At 38.2% G+C, this 16,579-nt stretch overlaps 1 long non-coding RNA gene across 9 annotated transcripts in view; it reads left to right on the top strand.

Moving 5' to 3' along the window:
* Positions 1–16,579, top strand: part of LOC144281158 (uncharacterized) — a 366,474-nt gene that overhangs the window by 22,792 nt on the left and 327,103 nt on the right. For 6 of the 9 annotated variants that reach the window (XR_013349638.1, XR_013349642.1, XR_013349633.1 and 3 more), the window contains one exon: positions 7,967–8,284. The exons of 1 other annotated variant lie outside the window; for it this stretch is intronic. This is a non-coding gene — a long non-coding RNA (uncharacterized LOC144281158). The remainder of the gene's footprint in view (positions 1–7,966; positions 8,285–16,579) is intronic. 2 more of the 9 variants (XR_013349639.1, XR_013349635.1) reach the window with 2 other exon arrangements.

Raw genomic sequence — 16,579 nt, 5'->3', positions numbered from 1 at the left:
TCATGTTGGCAGCAATGAACACTGTAGTGGAAAATGCATCCAAACTTCTTTTCAGACCAACCCTGTTTCCCCTTAGGTGAAAACTTTCCAAAATTAGACGCTCTTGGTGTGACATTTCTTGATATTGAGCTGAACTCAGTAAAGAATGATGTTTGAACTTCGGATTGTTTTCAAGATATATATATATATGTATATATATATTTCAAAATATACTTTTCAACTGTCACATTTTATTCATTTTGTGAATGCACAGGTACAATGCTTGATTTTTAGATCGACTCTTAGTCATTTATTACAGAAGATACATTTGATTATAAATATGTTAACCTCTGTATTGACTATGGCTGAAGTCTAAATAATGATAAATAGTACAGCTGGGAGATGACTTACGTAAGTGTTAAAAGTAGGATTTGATTCCCAAAGGTGTTGATATAAGCAGGAAAATTCTTTTTTAGGGAATTCAACATTAGTGGTATATGAAAATATGTTTGCATTTCAGAAAATTATGTTTGTATTACCAGGAACAACACTTAGTACCAAGGAGTTAAAATCAGTAAATAATGTGTTATTAACCTTTAAGCAAAATGCCTAGCTTTGATAATAGAAATGCAAAAAGAGGGACATTAATGATGTTATTGCTGTTTCATGATGTTACTATTGGATTTCCTTTGGTTCTTATTGTTCTAGGGGCATTTTCTAAACACAGTGTCACAAAAGCTTCTGTTCCCTCTCACCTCTCCTCTCCCTTCTCAACCAGGTTTGATTCTTCTGATGCCCCTATTTTTAATCAATATTTATACTGACGAAAAATTCTCTTAAATGGTCTGATTCTAAAGTTTGAAGTCGTTGTCAACCTTTATCCCTACCATTCAACCAATAAAGTATCAAGTTCAAATTTTAGTCTTAAGTATTTAAAAACCATTTAAGATTAGGAACTATTTCCATTGTATAGGAAATAGTTTGGTGATATCCTTTTGATATGATAAGTTGAATAAAATTTTACTGACCTCTGATATGCCAGAGAATGTATATTATTTTGTGCATATAAGTAACCTTATGGGATCACTATTATTCTCCATTTTACAAAGGAGAAATTAAGGACAAAACTGGTTCAAAAATTTGCCTGAGGTCACAAAGCTCATAGAAGGTAAAGATGTGACTCAAACTTCAGTCTGTCTTACCCCAAGTGCTGTCCAAATCATCAAGACTGTTGGAGATTATAAGCACATTTGGTTATACACAAGTCTACAATAGTAACCCTCCAGCCTTTCTTACCTGCTAGTTCTGAGAATATAATATTATAAACAGATGATGAGGTCTGAAAAGTACTTTCCTTTGTTCGTGGATACAGGAGAAAGGCTGATCAATGAGCAAGGGGCACTCTCCTCTTCTCAGGGACCCTCTTCCCTTGAAGTCTGGGCATGCAGAGCCAACTCTGTCTCTTTCACTTCTTTGCATGCCCTTCAATTCAGCTTCAGTAGCACTTACCAGCTGAAGAAGGTGGCAATGTGGTGGGGGAGGGAGAGGACTTAGAATGCCCCTGAGAGGTATTCCTGGGTTTTAAGCAGACCTTCCCCATAACATCTCCCTGATTTAGGACTGCTGTCCTTCAGAGAGGGTGGAGTTGGGGTGTGGGACATGATGGCTTTAAGAGGTAGAGGAGGTTTTATAGCCTGGGTGGGGTAGTAGTTAGTAGCAGAGAGGAGAAGGTAGCTTTGGTCTGTGAGAAGGCTTGGGTTTAGGGGGAAATGGGGATGGAGGGGCAGTGCCTGGGGGTAGGGCTAAGAGTAGGGACAAAACAAGGTTCTGAGAGCAGGAGATATATGGAGGCCCAATTAGAAATGTGTATCTCCTTTGCTTCCCTGTGTTCCCCTGGAGGAGCTCGCTACTTATCATCCATTGCCTGCAGATGTAGCCTCTTCCCAAAGGATGCTTCAAATGTTTGTATCTAGGATCATCCCTCTATAGAGGCTCCCAACTTGGCCTCTTTTAATACTTAGTTACAAGTCAATACCAAAAAAAAAAAAAAAAAAAAAAAAAAAGTCAAATCCCTTTTCTAGGGAGCTATTTTTTTTTTTTTTTTAAGATTCATTTATTTATTTGAGAGAGGGAGAGTGGGTAGGGGCAGAGGGAGAAGGAGAGAAATTTAAGCAGACTCCACACTGAGGGCAGAGCCCTATGCAGGGCTGGATCTCACCACCTTGAGATCATGACCTGACCTGAAACCAAGAGTCAGACACCAAACCAACTGTACCACCCAGGTGCCCTAAGATAGCTGTTCTTGATAGACTAAGGAGTAGGGGTCACCTCCTTCCAATGACACTGACTTATAGGCCACAGTCCTGTGTTTATATAAATTTATTCCAAACAAAGCTTAGATCAGAGGCTTGTCTCTGCAATACACAATCATTAATTTGGCAAAACACATTTCTCTTTTGCCTCAGTAAGGGCTCATCTGGGCAAATACCAACACAACTCTAAAATGTCTCCCAAAGATCAGGAAACAGTGCTATAAACCAGTGCTATAACACAATTCACTGTGTACAAACATTGCCCAGTGATAGGTGCTGATTTAGTAGGACTAAGTTGGAACCTGAGATTCTGCATTTCTTCTAGCTAATGCAGACACCAAGAGCCCCACTTTGTGTTGCGAGGATCTAACTGCTTTTGCATCAGAGGCTCCAAGCTCTTAGGCCGACATAGCCATAGACACACACTCCAACTGGCTCTCAAAATGTGTCACCATTCCTTTTGCCAGTGGCTGTTAGGTTTTCTCTGCCTAAAAGAGTCTGGACTGATGCTCTCTGGTCAAAGATAAGCTTCTAGAAGCTCTCACAGTCTTTGCCTTGCTTATATATGCCTGCCCCCTGAGGGCCTTAGGATGCCTTTCTTGCCACCCTCCCTGCTGGAGAGACAAGTATGCTCATCATGTTTGTAGCCTGATTGTGTTTCTACTGCCTGAGGCTGGGCTTTTGAATTTTTCAGCAGAAAAAAAAATACTGGGAAATAATTTTCCTGTTGGTGGGCTCTCTAAAGGTTACATACAACTACAGATACTCCACACAGGTAGGTAACAAAGAAAATGGGCTCTTCCATTGCTGACCTCATTGCTGGCAAGTGATGATGACCAGCAACCCACATGGCCCTTCTCAAAGGGCTCCAGACTCTCTCTTTTACCATGATTAATTTTATGTTCTGAACTGAAATGACAATCATTTATTATTCTGTTTTACATATGCACCTCCAGGGAGTCCAGCTAAAAGCTCTAATTTTCTAGTTCAATTGTAATGCTGTTCTTTGAGAGGCATTGACTGCAGAGATGCTAAAAGGATGCTAGTTCAGTGAATTATTGAGTTTTAGATAGAATCATATGCTTATATGGATTCAGGTGATGCTCACTGAAACATGATGCAGACCTCTTTCCCCCGGGCCTATATGTTCATAGGGGGAAGAACAGTAAGTTTGGATGGGAGTGACCTGTTATAAAAATCAATGTGATTGGGCACCCTGAGTATCTGCCTGCGGTGGCTGGCTGTCCTTAGATACAGCCACTGTTGTCAGTCAGCTCTGAGGGGACCTTGGCTGTGGGTCTCCTCATTCTTCCCCAAGCCTGTGGCTGGTGGAAATGGAAATCAAGGCAGTTTTCTGCTAATTTAGATAATGTCATTTAAGATTCCTTCCATTAAAGTGTTTTAACAACATGAAATCTCTTAATCTCCTACTTAAAATGATGAGGGAGATTTCAGAGCAGCAATTTTGAGGTTCTTTGAATTTCTCAAATATGGGTAAAAGTACAGTAACTGGCAAGACCATTGGGTACCTGGACTCATTAGTTAGTTAAGATTAGAACTTTCCTCCCTTACTCTAGCCCCTGGTGAGGCTTCACTTTAACTTCAGCCTTGGTTCTAGGAATATCTTTCAGGTGATATGTGTGCTGGGTATCCTACTTAGATATTTTAGAATGTTAAAGTTTTGGGTTTAAAACCCTCGTTTTGGGTTATTTATTCTCACAACGAATAAAATCGTGAACTTTTTACTTCTGAGTAGGTAAGGGAAGCAGGAGAAAAGAAACAAATGCAGAGCCTTAAGGAGGACAGGAAGAGCCAGGCAATTGGAGGTGAAAGGTCATGGATGAAGACTGGAACAAGTATCCCCAAGCCAGGAGTCAGCCTGCAGCCAGGAGCACACACCAGACCACACCCCAGGGCTCCTAGGGAGGGCAGGGGCAGGTGGGAGTGCGGTTAGCTTGCTCTGGTGATGAAAGAATACATTTTGGCAGATAAACACACACCTTAAAGAAATAAGTGGTCTGGAGGAGGTCACAGCAATGTGTACTTGGGTTCTTGGGGAGATCTTGTGAGTTGTCAGAATTGGGCAATGGTGTTGTACCTTCCCTCTTATCCCTCACTCTTTAGTGATCCTGGGAAAGTAATGACAGAAATAGAAAGAGGCTTTGCTGGCTCAGGCCTGGCCTAAAGCAGAATGATCCAGATGTAGTGTCCATGCTGTGATAGAGAGAATGTGGGTGCAGTACTTAGCACAGTGTGTCACTATGGTTGAAGTCAATAAACATTAGTTTTTGCTGCTTGTTTATTCATTCAGTAAACATAGATCAGGAACGTACCCCATGCTGAGAAATGGGTTACAAAGGGAAAAATAAAGTGTATTCCCTGAACTTTGGGAGCTTAAAAAGTCATGTAATTTTATAATGCAATGGCATAAGTGAGCAAACAGTAATAAAGAGAGAACTGTGGAATCACAGTAGATGGGACACTGACTGCCTCAAGGGATCAGGGAAGGCTTCAAGGGGAGGTTTTCATTTGACCTGGCTCATGAAAGTTGGTCTGTATGAGGTAGGTGAGCAAAAGGGGAATCTGGTCTTTGGAGGACATTCTGAGATGCCGTGTCAGTATAGGTAATGCCCAAGGAAGGTGGAGGTCCTGGTGAGTTTCAGGAATGGTCATTCATTAGGATGGCTGAAGGGAATGTGTACAGAGGAAATGCTAGAAGATAAAGTGAAAAAACCAATTGAGAAGGTTTCAGCTTGTAGCCCTAACAAGCTGTTTTGTTTTTATCCTCTGGTCAGTAGGAAGCCAGTGGGGTTCATAAGGAAGGGTGCGATACAGCAGATCTCTCTATGCCTCAGTTCTCTCATCAATGTGACTGGCAGAGATACCCTAGGGAGTTGTCATTTTCTCTATAGTCTCAGCAGATCACCCCTGTTGAACTTGTACTTACTTATCAGGTGTCTGAAGAGAGACAGGCTTGCTCCTTCTCAGGGCAGAAGTCTGAGAACCATGTGCTGCTTTATCATTTCCTATTGCTAAAGCATACCGACAACTCATGCAGCAGCTGGTCCTGAGATGAATCCTATAATCAAAATCAAATTTAGGAGCCCCAAATTTTATTTATTTATTTTTTGTGTATATATAGTTAGAACTCACTCTTCACTACTTAAATTCTACAGCCAGATGCCCTGTACCTTGCTTTACCATGCTTCCAGCTGTGTCCCTTGATTGTACTGCCTGCCCATCACATTTGTGGCCTGAGGACCAGATTGAGATATTTGGTTGGCTGTCAAGAATCAGTCCCCACTCTGCTGTTTCCACAGGCCACCAGTGTGAGAGCCAAACTGTAAAGATTGTTTGCTAGAATAACCTTTCAGGAAGGTTAGTGATGCTTTCTTGCAAAGCTCAAACTTGGGGCAGGTGATAAAATGAGAATTAAACCAGTGCCTATATTTGACTTAGACCAAAAAACAATTTTGGTGATTTAAGATTAAGTCTGTTGTTGTCAGAAGTTTATATTTTCTTTACCTGTATAATGAGATGGTGGGCCAACGTGAACTTTAAAGCCCCCTTTTCTCCCATGTTCTATTGCTTCCTGAAGCTCAACTTCATCTGAAGTCACCAGGAAAGGACCTTTGCACTCCAGTAGGTGTACAACCACTAAGGGATGGCTGAAACCAGCAGAGGGCAAGCATTGGAGGTTCTGGCCATGTTGATAGCTATTCAGAGTCTCAGTGCCCCCAGAGGGGGCATGATTGTCCTCTTTGTCCTCATTGTCCTCATTGTCCCCAGAGGACAATGCTGGGGACCAGGGCATATAGCTACTTCAGCTATCATTAGGCCATAGCCTAAATGAGTGCAAAGCAGAGCACACTGCAGAGACAGGAGTGCATGTGAAGGTCACCTCGGAGAAGTGAAGCCAGGGATGCCAGACTCCAAAGGCAGAGATTTGCCATACTTGGTGACTTGCCTGGCTCTTTTTCAGACAGAGGAAAGAAGAGAGAGAGAGGGAGAGGGAGAGGGAGAAACATTGATTAATTGATATTTAACAATGACTGTGATCCAAAATTCCAGCAGAATGGGCCTTTAGGCTGCCAAAATGCAGAGAGGATGTTGGTCAGGACCCGAATTCCCAAGGGAAGTTAGAAAATCTTAGAAGTCTGCGTAAGTAATTCCATACATTTTAGACACTGTACATCAAATAATACTAAATATCTACTAAGTTTTAGTTACTGTTCTAAGCATTGTATATGTAAAAACTAAGTCATCACAACAGTTTTATGGAATATAATGAAGATACTGAGGAGAGAAAAGAACAGGTTATATGACCAAGGCCATACAGTTGATGAACAGAACAATCGGAATTCAAGCCTAGGCAGTCTGGCTCCAGTACCTGTGCTCCAAATGATTGCATCATGCTTACTGTTAGAGTGTGCTTTTGCAGCTCTAACAAATTACTACAAACTTAGAGGCTTCAGGAGCCCAACCTTACTATCTTGAAATCCTGGAGGGCAGAAGTCTAAAATGGGTTTAATAATAAAACTATAATTGTAAGTAGAATGCTTTCCTGAGTTCTGTGAGTCATTCTAGCAGATTATTGAACCTGAGGGAGTCATGAGAAGTCCCTGGACTTGTAGCTAGTTGGTCTGAAGTGAGGGCAGTCTTGCTGTGTACTGTGCCCTTTCACTTGTGGAGTCTGTGCTAACTCTGGGTGGTTAGTGCCAGAATTGAATTGCAGTGCATCCCATTATCAGTTGGTGCTGGTATCAGAATATTCCCCATCCCAAGATTCTAACTTATTCACATCTGTGAAGTCCTTTTGCCACGTAAGGTAGTATATTCAACATATACACAGGTTCTAGGGATATGGACCTGTTTGGGGGCCATTATTCTACCCACCACACTACTTCAAAGCATTTATACTTTGAGGACCTTCCATCCAGTGGGTTATATAGAAAAGTCAGACACCGCCAGCTCAGCAGGAAGCAGCAGAGAGATTTTGAAGCTGATCATCTGAGCTGACGAACTCTGGAAGAAGAGTCAGGAGGCCTCAGCCAAGCTCCTCCAAATACTTGCTTGGATTGCTCCTGGCATGTCACCTGGCGTTTTGGCCTCAATTTCTTCATCTAAAAATAAGGATAACAAAATTCTGTAGTAATTTGTGGGAAATGTATGAAAACATATTTGCAAATGGTTAAAATGTATACATTCTTATTCCTTATGTTCTGCTAAGTCATAAGTGCAGAAGTTTGTTGAACCATTATCAGTCCCAGACTTATTTATTTAACAAATGCACTAGCCCTTCACAAACATCAAGGAGACTTAATTATCAGAACAGCCCTGTTACATAGCACTATCCCTATTTAATAGGGAAAAAAGGAGAGGTTAAATCACTTGCCCAAGGTACAGGTCACACAGTGGCAAAACTGAGACTTGAACCCAGGAAATCTGATTGAAAGTCCAGTCCCTTTTTTTTTTTTAAGATTTTATTTATTTATTCATGAGAGACACACACAGAGGCAGAGGGAGAAGCAGGCTCCATGCAACGAGCATGATGCGGGACTTGATCCCAGGTCTTCGGGATCAGGTCCTGGGCTGAAGGCGGCGCTAAACCGCTGAGCCACCCAGCCTGCCCCAAAGCCCAGTCCCTTAAACCTACTCCATGCTGTCTCTTCCAGATGACAGGTGAAATGAACGGAGTACAGAGAGAATGTGGTCCTGCTCTACCAATCCCTTGAGCCACCATCTGAGCATCATCTGGAAGGATCTGTAGCATCGGAGCATCCAGCAGGTCACACTTGGAGTCCAGAGTCTCCTCTCCATCACTGATGATGGATCTGTCTTAAACAGTGCACGTCACATCACTTTGGTGGTTATAACCTCAGATTCCTGGAGACGCACACTCATTGATTCGGACACTAAATTTGATAGAGTAATTCCTTCCGCATGTCGGGGCATCCCCTGCTTCTAAGCTCCTCTGATAGCTATTTTGTCAGGTGGTTTATTAAGAGTCTCAGAAGAGTCTGATTCCCCCATATTTTAATTAACCTTTTCTCCCAGCCCTTGAAATTCCACTAATAGAGACAAAGAGAAGCAAAATGTTGGCAACTGCAGCTCAAAATTGAGTCTCAATTTGTTCATTTACCAATCATTGAAACTTAGACACTCTGAGTTTTAGTTTCCTCACGGTCAAATCAGGGTCCCAGATTGCTGGGAGGACCAGCCGAGGGGACATATTTACAGTTTCTTGCACAGAATCTAGCTCTGTTTGGAGATCACCAACTCCTACTTCTTATCCCTCTCTTCTTGCTTCGCTGCCCACCTCTGGCTGTGCACTCACACTTTTCAGTGTTGCTACTTTACAAGAGTTGACTTTGCTGCCTTCATGTCTCCTGGGACCATTTGCTTCCTAACTCCCTCCAGTCTAGCCTCTAGCCTAGTTATTCCTTTAAACCAAGCCTGTGTGATCACCTGTAACTTCCTAGTTGCTAAAGCTGATGTCTCTCCTTGGTGGGAACCCTGTTTGATCTTTCTGAAGCCTTGGACACCTAACAACTTCAGTTGCTTACAGTGTATAATTCACCTACTTCTCAAGTGATTGCTCTCCTTGCCTTTGGCTTCTTTTTACATCTGCTGTGCTCTGCATGACTGCCTCTACTGTGTCCCTTTGATGAGTCCCTTTCACTGGCTTGTCTACCTCTGCTTGGCTCCTGCATATGAATGCTTCCCAAAAGTCTGTACTCAGTGCTACTCTTTTTCACACTCCCTTCATTCTTGCCAATAGCTACTTCACCCATATCTTGCTGTATGACTGCGATTCCATGAATAATTTTTTTTTTATGCCAGGTACCACTCTTCTGATCTCTACCCCTATATTCCCAATGGCCTAAACACTAGGAGCTCTACTCATGATCACACAATAATATGCCTCGATATCACCATACTATTCCAAACCAGATAGGATTTGACTTTCTCTTAGCTAATGACCACATACCCCATCACCTCTTTGGCAAAACATTTCTAACCCCTCCTTCTTTCCTCAACAACTCAGAAGATGTATCTCTCTTTGAGTTTCCACAGCATTTTGCTCAAATATCATGAGTAATTGGCAGGCTTAGTTATAGAATCTATGGAACTCTTTCCTCTTTCCGGGTAGTAAGCTTGCTATGGACAGAGACTGGGTGTATGTTACCCTGGGAGAAACTGAGTAGCACCATAGCTCTCAACACTCATTGGGATACTTTCTAATTATTAATCTTTCTCATATGTACATGTGATCTCACCAATGAGTCTATCAGTTTATTAGAGATTCAGTCTGTGTATTTTTATATGGCCAATAGTATTTGCTTATAATAGTAGTTATAAAAAATTATAAAACTATTTTTGGTTATTTTAGTCATCTTATAAATTGTGTCACTCCTCCCAAATTTATGTGTTCAAGTCCTAATCACCAGTATTTCAAAATATAACTATATTTGGAAGCAGGGCCTTTAAATTAAAGGTAATTAAAGTAGAAGGAGCTCATATGGGTAGACTCTAATCCAATATGACTGGTGTCTTTTTATGAAGAAGAGATTAGGACACAAACAACACACAGACTCAGAGGGCAAACATGTGAGGATACAGCGAGAAGAAAATGGCCTGTAATCCAAAGAGAGACACCTCAGAAGAAACTAACCAAACCTGCTAATGCTTTGATCTTGAACTGCTAGTCTCTAGAACTATGAGAAAATAAATTTCTGTTCTTTAAGCTACCTAGTTTGTGGTGTGTTATAACAGCACCAGAAAACTCCGAAAACTGTTTAATTGCCACTGACCAGATTTGGGGGTTGAGGAGCAATATTCTTTTGGACTTGACATTTGAAAACAACACCTTTCTTTTAATTCTAGAGATGGGTCTAAAACCAGACAATGGATTAAATGGATAGGATACTTGCCATATAGTTTTAAACCAGGGAGAGGGGGAATTTATGTTATTGGCACTAAAATCTAGTGACTCCTATATATTTCTTGTTCTGTTTGCATTTTCTTTCTTTCTTTCTTTCTTTCTTTCTTTCTTTCTTTCTTTCTTTCTTTCTTCTTCTTTCTTTCTTGAACAGGGATCTGCAGTTTATGTTACAAGATACCCTATATTTGTCTATAAAACAAACTGTGATGTTTGGGCTGGGAAAGACTTGCAGCTTGATAGTAAGGAAGATGGGAATGCCATGTTCCATTTCTGCCCCAAGGTGGTACATGTATAACAGAGCCTAGGGACTGAATCATCATTTGGGCTTAACAAAGGAACTGTCCAGGTGTGTACAGAAAAGAATCTTTTGAGCTGCTCTTACTGTTAACAATCTGGTTTCATATACCCAGATGATTAGATGTCATAGACATCAGAAGGAGGTCAATAAAATTCAAGCTTTAAACTTTGACAATAATTTGAGCTGAATAATAGTTGAATTTCAGAACTGAGTTGTCATGGTGAGAGCCATTGAAGAGGAATAATTATCTTATAACTCGGTTACTGCCCTGCTGAACTCATAACAATATCCCTAACCCCATTTCCAACTCACCAAGCCCAGATCATATTAAGTCATGCTTAGAAACATTATTTTTATATTCTTTTGTGTATATGTTTGCATTCATAGCCAAATATATGTGTGTGTGTATCAAATATATATAATATATTTGAATAAATATACATTCAGTGTAGCTAATGGAAAAATGGTACAGGTCGTTTAGTTAGCTATAAATTACATATTCTAGGGGAAAAAAAAGTACCATTCAAGTATTCTCAAGAGCCAGGTTACCATAGTACAGAGATGTTAGCAGTAATTCTTTTTGCAATTTAACATATATGACAATCAAGCCATTTTTTCCCTTTGCTTTTGTGAACTAAAATTTCAACTCATTTCTCTTGGGTAATACCATACATTTTCTCCCTTATTAATCCATAACAACACTCTGGTGCACTTTGCTAATCAAAATTGCATGTGCATAATAATTTACAATCTAATAAATACAAGCTTCTTCCACATCTCATCAAATGTAGATGCAATTACTAAAAGATACTAAAATACCAAATATAAATTCAAACTAAGAGGAAATTTAGATGCATCAAAAATAGCGAGGAATAAATGAAATGGGTAACTTATATTAAGTACAGTTTAATCAATTATTTGAGGAAAATCCCCAGGGTGTTTTCAATGAAAGTAAAAAAAAAGAAAAAGACAATTCTTTCACCAAGACAAGAGATTTTTCAAGTGATGCCAATAAGTGATGGGCAGAGGGAGGAGTGAAGATAATTATGACTGTTCTATTTTTGATGGCAATAAAATGAAAGAGAAGAGAAAATTGAGAATTAATGGAGAGGAGTCATTCACGTTCAAGACATGATGACATATCTTCCCCCTCCTCTCTTAAAATAACAATAGAAAATATACAAATTATGAAAAGTCTTTACCAGCCATAGAATCAAGGAAAATATATCAACTACATGGCAGGAATTTAAGGAATTTCTGTGAAATAATATAAACATGGCACTATACTAAAATTTAGAAGATGAATATGTGGCTCCTTTCTAAGCACAGAAGCATCATGAAAGGAAATAGAGGAGATGGTGGCTGGAAACACCTCATACTTTATCTAAGAGGAGAAAGAGCTGGAAGACAAGGCAGTACAACTACCTCCCACATCTGCTAACTTCCAGGGCATTTGGCACCTGCAGCTTGGGACAACTCCAAGTGTTGCCTCTAGTACTGCTGTCTAAACCCTGTAGAGGCCTAGAAATGCCAGGTCTGTGCTTCCTGGGTAGCCTTTCACTATAGAGACACGCTTCACAGGGAGTCAGTGGTCCTTTAGGCCCAGCTCTATACTGGGCTGAGGCTGCTTGAACTGTACTGGAGGATTATAATTTATTTTGTAATGTGACTTTCCTCAATTTTTCTAGAGCAGCGACACAAAATTCTGACAGGAGCCAACCCACTTCTTATTTGGCTAAAAACTGGTAATGAATGCACTAGGTTCTTTTTGGAAAAGAGAGAATGGCATAGAGGGGAAAGCGAGATCTATCAAACAAATACTACAAATTTAAAAACAGAACAAAATGGAAAACAAGTCAGTCTTAAAAAATAGAATAATGGCCTTCAAGTGAAATATATTACTGCAAGAGATGGAAAATGTGTGTTCTCAACAAGATTAGAGTTCACTGAAACCATGATAACATTGAGAGAAAAAGTCATGAACACCATGAAGGATTGGATAGAAATGAGAATCAGACTTACCAAATTAAAAATGCCTGTGGGACCACTGAATAGCAAATTGGACACAGTATCAAATCAAATTGGTGAGTTAGAAGAGCAAATATGAGAAATTTTCTAGAAAATCAGAAGAAAAAGACACAGATGAAAATTAGTAGACTTAAATGTACATATAACAGGGATTTCAGAGAGTATAAACAAGGAGAACTGAAATAATAAAAGAAAATATGGTTGAAGACAATGGTAAGCAAATGATCTGGGACTTAAAATTGTGAAGAAATATTGTATTTCAGGTATACATGGTGGAAGGTATACTAAATACAGACAAAACCTCATGGAATTTCCTAACTTCAGAATATTTATATTGTCAAGTATATTTGGGGTTATGTTAGCTTACAGATTCTGTTTCTCTGGATAACAGAGCTCTGTTAGCTTAAAATGGGTTCCATAATTAAATAATAAATTATGGAACAACCATTACAATGTAATCCTGTGTGGGCATTGAAAGTGATAAAATAATTCATATTGGAAATATACGTATAATATAAACAGATTATAAAATAGTAAGTATGATCTCCCACAAATAATATAGATATATATATACACTTAGCAAATTAGAAAAAGAGATACATTTTCAGAGGAACCCTCCCTAAGTAGTAAGAGGATGATAGATAGATTTTAACTTTATTCTCCATGCCTTTATTTTATATATATATATATATATATATATATATATACACACACACACACATATATATGTACATATATATACGTATACGTATACACACACATGCACGCATACAGTTTGCACTCCCACCAACAATGCACAGGGGTTCCTTTTTCTGCACATCCTCTCCAACACTTTTTTCTTGTGTTTTTTATTTTAGCTGTTCTGACAGTTGTTAGGTAATTTGTTGTTGTGGTTTTGATTTGCATTTTTCTCATGATGAGTGATGTTGAGCATCTTTTCACATGTCTGTTGGCTATCTGTATGTCTTCTGTAGAGAAATGTCTGTTCATGTATTCTGTCCATTTTTAAATTGGATTATTTGCCTCTTGATGCTGAGTTGTAGAAGTTCTTTATATATTTGTGCTACTAACCCTTCATCAGATACATCATTTGCAAACATCTTCTCCCATTCAGTAAGTTGTCTTTTCGTTTGGTTGATTGTATCCTTATCTGTGCAGAAGCTTTTGATTTTGGTATAGTCTCAGTAGTTTATTTTGTTTCTTTTGCCTTACAAGACATATTTAGGAATATGTTGTTATTAAAGCCAATGTCGGAGAAATTAATGCTTTTGCTCTCTTCTAGGGTTTTTGTGGTTTCAGGTTTTCACATTTAGGTGTTTAATGCATTTTGAGATATTTTTGTACAGTGTAAGAAAGTGGTCCAATTTAATTCTTTTGCATGTAGCTATTCAGTTTTCCCAACATAATATGTTGAAGAGACAGTCCCCATTGGATATTCTTTCCTGCTTTGTCAAAGACTGGTTAATCATGGAACCAGAACCATGATTACAATTAATCATGGTAATTGTGGGTTTATTTCTGAACTTTCTATTTTGTTCCATTGATCTTTATATCTGTTTTTGTGCCAGTACCTTACTGTTTTGATTAATACAGCTTTGTAATATATCTTGAAATCTTGTATTGTGATACATCCATGTCTGTTTTTCTTTTTCAAGATTGCTTTGACTATTTAGGGTCCTTTTAGTTCTATATACATTTTAGGATTGTTTGTTCTAATTCTGTGAAAAATACTGCTGGTGTTTTGATAAGTAATGCATTAAACCTGTAGATTGCTTTGGGCGGCATGGCTATTTTAACAATATATGTTCTCCTAGTCCATGAACATGGAATGTCTTTCCATTTGTGTCATCTTCACTTTTCTTCATCAATGTTTTAAGTTTTCATAGTATAGGTCTTTCACCTCCTTGGTTAAATTTTTTTTAATTTTTTTAATTTTAATTTATTTATGATAGTCACAGAGAGAGAGAGAGAGTGAGAGAGGCAGAGACACAGGCAGAGGGAGAAGCAGGCTCCATGCACTGGGAGCCTGTTGTGGGATTCAATCCCGGGTCTCCAGGATCGCGCCCTGGGCCAAAGGCAGGCGCCAAACCGCTGCACCACCCAGGGATCCCTCCTTGGTTAAATTTATTCGTATATATTTGACTACTTTTGGTCCAATTGTAAATGGGATTTTAAAAAGTTTCTCTTTCTTCTACTTCATTATTGGTATATAGAAATGCACTGGGTTTCTATAGGTGGATTTTGTATCCTGCAAATGGTATTTTGTTTTGATATACATTACTTTATTCATAAGTGGATTTGAATACTTTCTTTTTTGTCTTTTTTGGCCATTCTTATTTCTCTTTATATATATATACATACATATATATATATATATACATATATATATATATAGTCCATTTTTTTTCTTCTGCTTACTTTCTTCATCAGTTGTTATGAAACTTTTTGTAAGTTAAAGAATTTCTTTGCCTTGTTGGTGTATGTGAATTTGTTCAGTTCATTTTTGATCCTTTTTTTTTCTGTAGAGAAGTTATACATTTTTAAGTACGAGTATTTATCAATATTTTCTCCCATGGCTTCTGAATGTTTTTATCCTGCTTAGAAATACTTTTATGACTCTGGGGTTACAGTAATTACATATGTGCTTTCTTTTAGGAATGTATTTCTTTATTTGATTGATTTAAGGAATTATACAAAGGCTAAGAGCTTTTTTCCCCCAAAGCATTAGCCAAGTGCCCTAATATAATTTTTCATGTATTAACTCCAATATGGAAAACAGTGCCAAACTGTTTTAATCATAAGAATATCATAATATTGTTTAATATGTGTTTAGACTTGATTCCTTTTATTGCTATACTTTCTCAGAATTTTCTGGGGTAATGTTTTATATTCATTCTTCTTGAAAATCATTTGGCATTATTTCTTGTTACTAATAAAAAATCTCATTAGTATTTTAATTTTGTCTGTGTGAAAGTTGTATATTAGTTTTTGAGAAACTTTGCATTTTTTTCAATATTGAGTTTTATTATGTTAGAACATGTCACACAATTAAATCTTAAGTCATGTTTCTCAGTAGTTCTACATTTTGCTTCATATGGATCCTATGCATTTCTCAAGTTAATTTTAAGCTATTTTATTTTTGGGAGTGAAATTCTGAATTAAATCTTTTCTTCCATTATATCTTCCCATGGTTATAATTTATATATAAGAAAACTTAATTTTAATGTCAATTACATAAATTTGTTAAATTTTTTAAACCATTTTATCTGGACTCTCTTGAGTTTTGTAAAATAACAACCATCTGTCATCCCCAAAATAATAGAAACTTCTTGATTCTAACTGTACACCTTTATTGCTGTTTTTTTCTTTTTCCTAATTGCATTGGCATGTCCTTGTTTAAAGATCAGTGTGGAAATAGTAGGCATTCTGGTATTTTCTATGATATTAATGGTGATTTTTAGGGCTTCTGTTACACATCTATCTAGCTTTTAGTTTTAAATACATATTCATTGTTTTAAGAGATGTCTGTTTCTACTGTTAATATCTTACCTCAGGTAATAAGTAAGATGTAGAACTGAATTTGAAGTCTCATAATCTAGAGGCCAGTGGATTTTCACAGAAATAGCCATTTTAAAATAATGTGTTCACCATATTCTAAATGACTCATAACGATAGTCTTTGGGTCAAAGCTGCTCCAACTCAAAATGTTCTTGCTCTGACTTCAGTCCAGATGGCATCATATGCAATTATATATAAGAGTAAAAGCTAATCCAGCACTTTTTATTCCATGACTAGGAATCAAAACATTTTAGTGCCCAAGTTTGAGCATTATGCTGATAATGGAAGAGAATCCATCATGGAGTTTCTGTAGAGAATAGCCTTTTCTATACATTACCGTCTCATCCTCCCTGCCAGCATCACAGAAACAAAGGGTTGCTCCCATGAATAATTTTAAAGGTTACATCCTTTTTTCTTTTTAGCATTTCCTGAGTTTTTTTCAACTTGAGAGAGTAAAAC

The sequence above is a fragment of the Canis aureus genome, chromosome 12 (genome assembly GCF_053574225.1).
Source record: "Canis aureus isolate CA01 chromosome 12, VMU_Caureus_v.1.0, whole genome shotgun sequence".
Classification (NCBI taxonomy): domain Eukaryota; kingdom Metazoa; phylum Chordata; class Mammalia; order Carnivora; family Canidae; genus Canis; species Canis aureus.
The sequence above is the reverse complement of the archived record's forward strand: the minus strand, read 5'-3'. Positions and strand labels throughout refer to the sequence as shown.